Source organism: Notothenia rossii (genome assembly GCF_949606895.1).
Source record: "Notothenia rossii genome assembly, contig: SUPER_3_unloc_1, whole genome shotgun sequence".
Lineage (NCBI taxonomy): Eukaryota > Metazoa > Chordata > Actinopteri > Perciformes > Nototheniidae > Notothenia > Notothenia rossii.
The window spans coordinates 205,229-212,085 of NW_027640359.1; positions in this window are offsets into that span (position 1 = coordinate 205,229).

A 6,857-nucleotide genomic window follows, 5' to 3' on the forward strand; every position below is an offset into this window, starting at 1 on the left:
CCAAAGACACGATATGATGGATGATATCCAAAGCTGCGAGGAAGAAAAGGGCTTTGATAGAAAGATAGCTCAGTACAGAGGTCACGTTAACCGAATATTTTCCGTCAATGACGGATTTTTTCTAACAAGGACGGAAAAATCTGAAAGCAGTCCGTCATTTTGACGGATTAGAACACAACTCGGAACAGGGCCAAAATGTCCACCACATTATATTACATCCTTAGTGGCCAGGTAGACTGAGGGCGATCTACTGTACTCTAATGTAGTCTGTAGCTATTATTTAGTCATTCACACCCCTGTCCAGTTGGTGGCGAGTGTGTGTATATTAAGTAGCTATTGTCTAGTCTTGTTTTTGACCTCGTTGATTACCTCTTTGTTTAACCGGCTTTAGCAATCGCAAAATGTCACGGCAGCTGATCGTCCGAAGCTTTTTTAATAAGCCCAGTAATTGTGATGGTGTGGATAAACGAGGTGAAAAAAGAAGGATTGATGTGGTGGAGGATGAGGACAAGCCAGTAAGACTAAAACTGACAACGTTCAGCCAGCGGCAGAGGGGCAAGCAAGTGGCAAGGAGTTCAAGCGGGAGTACCGGGTTTAGTGGCAGAGGAGGGAATATGGCAAAATGTTCTGTGACATCTGTAGAAAAGCTAAGATGAGTAACGGATTTGTCCGATGGTACACGACGATGCAGAAATCAGCGTTCAGGCTAGGCTACAGCAGATCAATTGAGTTGTTCTTGTAAATGTTTTGTTCATATTTTGATTGTTATCGTCTCATTTAAAACGATGGCATATTTCCTATTTGCCTGTTTAGGCACAATGGTCGCAGTGTTTTTAGCGGCCTCTGCCCCCCTCTGCTGTGCTGCCAGAGCAGGAAAAAATAAATCATTCATGTCCGTGTTGACATGAAAAGTGACCACACGGTCGGTGTCTCTGTTCATCTTTTTTTTTCTCCATGCCCTTAAAAGTTCTGTATGAATCATTAAAAAAAACATTTGCTGCTCAGTACCCAAAACTATGTCTCATCTCATCATTAAATCATGAACAATAAAATGACGGGTAATAATGGATTATGACGGAAATGTTACGATCCTGTCCGTCAAAATGACGGACAACGAAAAAGTCTAACACAACCACTGGCTCAGTATGTACAACATGTACTAAGTACTTCCCGTGCAACTTACTCTCAGTTTCTGGTCTCGTTCTCGCTCTCTAACTCACGTGAGAACAGCATAACAAGACGTGAGCTTGGACTGCAAAATAAAAGACTAAATATTGCATGCATGAAATATTACAACAACTAATTATTATTACACTTAGAAAATACATACAGTATTACAGTTAAAGGGGACCTATCATGCAAAATGCACCTTTGTACGTCTTTTATACATGAATATGTGTCCCCGGTGTTCCAGGGAACTCACCAAGTGTCAGAAAACACAACCTTCTCTATTTTCCTCCATACCCAAATCTCTAAAAAAGGGGCTGCAACGGATCTGAAAAAAACGGATCCAGATTTCAACACTTTTCTACGTCACAAAGAGGTGCTCCGCTTATTGGTCAACTCTCCACCTATCAGGGGAATGAGCCACGGCCACGTGCATTGCCATTCGCATATACTGTAGGATGGATTTCCGTCCATTTGGCTATTCAAATGTTAACGAAACGGACAGACTTCCGTGCACATCAGCGGCTGTCGGATTAAAACAGTTTAATGCACTTTTAACACTCACGTACCCAGGATTCCTGCTCCTTTCCTGGGTTACAAAGTGAGGTGACGCAGCCTGTCCTCTGGGTGCGCTCTGCGGGGGCGTGGGGGGGTATCGCAGCCTGCTCCTCGCTGCCTGCCTGCCGCTGCGCTCTGCCTCTATCCACACAACTTTTCCCCGCCTTTCAGAGACTTATTGCTGGGTCAAACTCTAAATTACAAACTGTACACATTGCATTCTTGCTAATTAGCCAAAATATGAACGGAATAAGTAGCAAGCATCGTAACAAACAGAGTCAAATAAATAGGGACAACAGCTTGTCAACCATACTTGGGGGGTGGGGGGGTGCTAGTGGATCGCCGGAGCTGTTAGATTATGATTAACATGCTTATTGTAGTTGTAAGTGCACTGCCTTGCGGCCTGTAGCACCGTCCTTGATGCAGCATATGTGTGGGCTGGACCTGTATTTTACAGGAAAGGAGTGAGCAGAGTAGTTGTCGATTCTTGTTCTGTTTTCTGTGAATATCTGCCTCACCCTCTCAGACTTTGGGTTGCGCGCGCTACTAAAGAGATTTGTTACCATGGAAACCAAACAATGGTGTAGCTGTATTAAATTCCGAGTGGAAACAGTCGTGTGTAAATCTGATTTTGTCAGAAATCGGAAGAAATATGACCCCGGGAGGAAACCAGGAGAGGGCAATGAAATCGGGAGTCTCCCGCACAAATCGGGAGGGTTCACAAGTATGTTGTCAACTAACCATTCAGAAACGTCCTGCTGCAACCGAGATGTTTACACCTCCACCAAAACCTCCGCTGCTTCAGGGTCAGTTTCTTGATCAAATTGATAATATGCTTGAACACATGCATTGCTCTGAGATGACATGTTTATTCCACACTCGTAATCACAGCAAACATGGTAACGTGACTCTCGCCGGCTCATGCCCCCCTCTTCTGCAGGGGGGCGTGGTCAGCTGCTGCTCAGAATGTTCTAAGACAGACTTGGAATAGAGCGAAAAGACGCATGGCTAAAAAATGATCTGTTTGGTATTTTGAAAAATAAAATGTATAAATATACCTTATATAGGTATGGTCATACACTATATCCTTTAAATACAGCATGATAGGTCTCCTTTAAATTATGAAGATGTAAAGGCTACACTTACATTCTCTGTTGTCCCTTTCCATATTATGCACCTGTTTGGTTTCAAGTTCTCCTCCTCCTTTTAAAGCTTAAACCACAGTACATTCTCTCCGTCCTTCCTCTTTTCTTTCTTCCTGCATCATCTAAAAGTATTTCCCCTCATTTTGTATTCTTCTCGTTTTGTCTGATTCCTGTCTCATTCCCGTGAATGCTTAACCCTACTTTTCCGTTCTGTGACATGTTTATTTTCCCTTTCCTCGCCTCTTTCATTATTCCTCTCTTTTAACCTTCTGGCTCTTGGTCTCCCAAATCCGAGATTTATTTTGGCATAAGAGGGTTTTAAATAACTGTGGAGAGGTTGGTAGGGTGCCACTGGAGATCTTATCCGTCACTTAAACACCAATCTAACCCACAGCTTTAATACCTCCATCTACTTTAAGAGGTACTGAGGGTTTATTGCCACCTCTCCAATGGTGAAGATGTGAGGAAATGAGAATATATCTACTCAAGCCATCCTCTTCTATGGTTAGAATGATGAATGACTTAAGTTTCGTAAGAGGTGATAACGTTTGTTGAAGCCAGGGTTGGCTTCCAGACCTTCTCTCCGCAGCACATTAGGACCAGAAAGAATCATTTCAAGCGTGTTAAATTACTGCTACAAAAGTTCAGTTTATTACAATATAACCATGTGGTGTTTAAGTATGGCTTTAAATGTATCTGCATTTTGTGGTTTATGCATTTTTCCCTGTAGTCTGTTAGAGGTTTGCGTGCATGGTCTTCCAAGGCTTTATTCCCACACCACCCCGGCCTGAAATGCCCATCATGGCCTCTTTAACACTCACACATCCATTGGCTAGCGCTCCAACACATTGTATGTGATAGGCTAAGGGGCGGCACATCTCTAAGCGGTTGAGCAATAACAACAGGGCAGGCCAGCTAACCAATCAGAGCAGACTGGGCCCTGGTTTCAGACAGAGGGTGAAAAGGAGAAAAATAAATAGCTTTTTGAACATGAAAGCATGGAGACATGTCCCAGTATAGACTCTTCATAATTATATACACCTAAAAATCAGCAGGAGAGGACTCTTTAAAATAGAGACACTACATACTGATATAGACCTGAACATCAGCAGGAGAGGACTCAGTAGAGACACTACATACTGATATACACCTGCACATCAGCAGGAGAGGACTCTTTAAAGTAGAGACACTACATACTGATATACACCTGAAAGTTTGCATAATAGGGCCTCTGTCACTTCCATCCATGGTACGGACAGACAGTTTAGTCAGATGATGTCAATGGTTATATTAATTACGTCTTACCACAGTGATCAGTAAAGACACATAACTGGTACAATTGTGAATCATGTGCATTGCTCGTCTATGAAGACACCATCGAATAGTGCAATGTGAACACATTTTTGTATGCAGAACCATAAGATGGCAATCAAAAATGCACCTTCGACTTAAAGCAATGTGATTGTCCCCTCTGATTTCAGAATATTGCAGAAAAGAAGATCTGTGGCACTTTTCTGATACTTACATGTTTTTGTTCAGTCGTATAATCTCCATATATTAACCCCAATTAAAGATTGGGAAATTGCAATGGCCAGAGGTTAATAGCTAACACACTATGTTACGGTGACATGACTAAATCAACACTGTTAAGCTTAACCCCTAGATTACACCGGGTCCGTCTGCGGAGCTTTACGGCTGCGCGGCCACTCCAGTCAATGGGTGCTATTCCACCACACGCGGCGCGTTACGGCTCAGAAGCGTCGCAGGGCTACTCTAGAATTAGGATAAATCCTATTTTTGACGCGGCGCAGCCATAACATAAGGTCGGGCGGGCAGGAAGTGGAACTGTCAAAGCATATAGCATATATATATATAGGCTATACACACACAAACTAATTTTGCAGACCCTATCCCTCCGTAGTCTTTCAAGTTGGAGGAGAAATGCCAGCGTTCTCCTCCGGTTTACAGGCACTGTGTAAATTATATATATAGAATAATTATGATGAATGCATTTTTTTACCACTAAAATACAGCAACACATCTTTGATTCATGTCGTTTATAACCAGGATATTACAATTATTATTAACTTTGTCTGCACAAAGTAGCCTGTCCAGGAAATATCATTTAGCTACCGCCGCTTTAAAGACATGTAAAGGCTTCCCATATTCACAAGTAATGTATTTACCGGCCTTCAGATTGTCAAACCGTGATTTACATTTTTTTTATTTTAGGGTTTCATTCCTGCACCACTATATAAGGTGTCAATTATTCACACTATTCTTTTTCTGAATGCATTCTATGTTTTAGAATGTGCACACAGTTCTGTTGCCAGTTCATAAAGAAATATATATAAAAGGATAAAGGTATCTGATGTGTTTTAAGATGTTGTTGGATCAAACCAGGAAATATGCACAATGCTGCATATAAAAACAAATGAAGGCTGTATTTGTTTTCAGGTGTAACTGCACCCCGTGTTCACATTTCTGTTTTTATGAACTCATCCAAATGTGAGACATATGCCAGGTGGAAAAGCCTGTTTGAATCTAGCAGCAGACAGAGTGGAAGCGACACACAGGGCGCGTGTGTTATCTCCAGCAGCGGACATCCTGTTTGGACTGACAGGTTTGCTGCTCCAATTTTCCCTCTAACGACGGGGGGGCTGAACAGGTTTGTTTCCTTGCGCAGTGATCATGTTGCTGCAGAGCATTACAGCAGTGTGCCAATTCACAGGGGATGGTTTTCAAATACACATTGTTTCACACCGACCCAGCCCATGTGAGATTGTGTGAGGTAATTTGTTTTTTGTAACATGATTTTTGGACCCTTTTGCCTTAATCAGAGAGAGAAACGCAATAGATTTGAAAGAGAGGGGATTAATACAGCAAAGGTCCACAGTTCGGATTCAAAGCCCAGGTCCACTGCAAGTCTTTGTACATAAGCCACACCCCAGTTGTGCAATATTACTATGTGTGTGTATATATTTAAGCAATAGCTCACGACAGGCCGTGGTTTATGCTCATTATATCACAGCTAAGGGGCGTGGTTCGGCCCGACGCGAAGCATAAGATGTTTCCATCTTATGCTTTCTAAGTTTGTTTCGTAACGGAAGAAATTTAAATATATTTATAAAACTGACAAGTCAAATCAAGCAATCTGATTGGTCGATAGTGTTTTTGGGGACCTCTTTGATTACAGTTTTGAAAACATAGTTGCTTGCTTTAAAAGTAGCACAATTCATTATGTCAAACCTTGGAAAGTGTCTAGATATCCCTGCCCTAATGCCAAAGGAACTGCACACTGAATATGTTTTGCCGTTTGATGTCTATGTCTGGACCGCTGCGTAAAAAGGAGGCTTTCTGCCCCGTTACTTCTCCGCTGCTTTCTTGTTCCAGTATTTCAGCCCAACGGTATACTGTTTTTCTCAGACGCGGAGGGATACTTTCTTGTTGTGAAAAGTAACTTACAATTCTACCCGTGGTATACGCTCAGTATATCACGGCTAAGAACCAATCAGATTGCTTGATTTGACTTGTCCGTTTTATATATATATATATATATATATATATATATATATATATATATATATATATATATATATATATATATATATACCGCTTCAATCATTATTATTGTTACTGGCTGCTGTCCCTTAGTTAGACAATTAAACTTTTGTTATCAATCTGTAAATAGCTAAACAATATATACTTTCACCTTTAATACTATCACTTGGCTGCTATCACACTATGTCAGACAAGCTACAAATACTTTTTTAAATACTGTTAATGGCACTGGATGTGTGTTTTGTAAATTGTGTTATTTTATTTATCTTTTTAAACCCCTCCGGTATCACTGTGGACATTTTTGTCCATATGGGTCATTTTTCACTTTTCATTTTGCAATAACTTTGGTTGTGTTGGTGCAAATTGCCTGATTTTTTGTAACAAGGCTATTTTCTCGATCTATTTTGGAATTCCAATTTCAATTTT